This window comes from Buceros rhinoceros, unplaced genomic scaffold (genome assembly GCF_000710305.1).
Source record: "Buceros rhinoceros silvestris isolate BGI_N320 unplaced genomic scaffold, ASM71030v1 scaffold17546, whole genome shotgun sequence".
NCBI lineage: Eukaryota > Metazoa > Chordata > Aves > Bucerotiformes > Bucerotidae > Buceros > Buceros rhinoceros.
This window is the reverse complement of record NW_010419488.1, coordinates 1-1873: the sequence shown is the minus strand read 5'-3', so window position 1 is coordinate 1873 and position 1873 is coordinate 1.

The window sequence follows — 1873 nt, the reverse complement described above, 5'->3', positions numbered from 1 at the left end:
GAAAGTTAGAGGTGGGGAACAGGGAAGAGAGAGCACAGAAGGGTAGAAAAAAGGAGAGCCATGGCCAAGCCTTGAGTCTTGAATGTCACACTGGAGAGTGACATTGCTCAAAATGCTGATGATGGGGAGGCAGCTCCATCAGGGAGCTCTGATGGACTGACAGAAATCTGTCAGCTGCTGCCTGGCCCTGCCCGAGGAAGTACAAACTGAACCTTGGGCTTCAGGGCTTCAGAGGCAGAACCCCCAAAACTGCTCCAAGCTCTTTTGAGTGTTTTCATAAAAACACAGTGATAAAAACCTGTTTGGGGCTGGGAAATCAAGTTCTGTGCAACAAGCTCAAGTGCCAGCCTAACCAGGGGAAAACCCAGGCTCAGACTCCTTCTGCCTTTGCCTTGAGCTAATGTGGGATGTGTAGGTTCAGGGTAGCCGCTAGGTCTTTACCCCAGGACTGGCTCTGGAGGTGGCCCCATGCAGCCACAATCCAGATATCGCCATGTAGCCCCTCACCTTTGCTTCAGAGGAGATGGGGACGCTCCGTGTCTGCTCACAGGGAGTGAGGACCTGCTGTGGCACCTGCACATGTGGCTGCGGGGCACATCCCGGAAGTGGCAAGGTCCTCTGCAGCAGCGGGAAAGGTCCATCATGCCAGGTGCCCAAGAGAAGGTAGAGTGTCCCTGCAGTCTCACGAGACCTATCCAGAGATAGGGGGTTTCCACGTCTCTGCTCCAGAGCGCAGAGGGCAGGGACAAAACCCCCAGGAGTCAATACGACTGTGTTACCAGTTTGGTACCCCGCTGGCTCAGAAAATCCATCAAGTTTGGGTAAAATCTTTCATGAGGTTGACTGCAAGCACTGGCAGCGCAGCCAGACAAAACCTCCAGTAGCCATGCAGGAGTCTGCGTTCAGCTAAAACCCACGTGGGGATGTAGGAGCCCCGTTCCCCGGGAACATACCATCATCCCGGGGCTAACCCCAGTTGTGCCGCGCTGTCCCGGTGCAAGTTTGGGACTGAAGAGTGGATCATGCAGGGTTTCTGTGGTTCCTTTTCCCCTCCAGGCTCCCAAGCCAGGTTAGAGGGGTAAAGGCTTTGTGTAAAAGGGTGATTATTCACAGGGAAATTAATTCTCATGAAACATGTGAGGTGTTGGCGAGTAAGGGAGGTCCTTTAACCAAGATGACAGTGTGTTTTCTGTGGGGTTTGTTGTGGGTAAGATGTAGGGAGCAGCAGAACGTAGAGGGGAGCTAGCACCAGCCCTTCCCCAGGCAGCTCGGGGGGCTGCGGGGAAGAGTTCAATCTCCTGTCCCAGGGTGAAGGGGCAGGTTTTGGGGTGCTTGGAGGGGGAAGAAGAATCACTGTGGCGATTTACTTGTTCGCATTTTCGTGGGCTCAGTTAAAATGTGTCGTTCTTGAGGAGAAGTGTCTTTACCAAACCCATGTGTTGAGGTTTTGCTTTTCTTCCAAAAAAAAATACATGCTGTGGCGATATGCCGTTTCTTTGCACTTCCCAGCCCGGTGATGGTGAAAAGCGGGGTTTAATCTCATTTCTTGGGCTAGTCCAGCAGCTCCTGCTGGGTTAGAGGCCAGGTTTTTAATCTTTTTATTTCAGCCTGGATTTCAAAGGGCTTCTTGGCTGTGTACCACCCCACCCCCCTGCCCCCGTTCGCAGAGAGTGCAGCACCCCCGAGACGAGATCAGGCACTTGGGCTGGAGATGAGCTGGTTGGTTTTGTTTTTGAAATTGCTGATGTTTTTAAATCGTTTGAGACTCCCTATGTGTATTTTAAAGCTCCTTCTGGGTTCAGAGCCAGGGCATGATGCAGTTCAGGAGAGGCACAATGAAATGCTTAAATGTGCAGAAGTCTGTGGGGCCGGA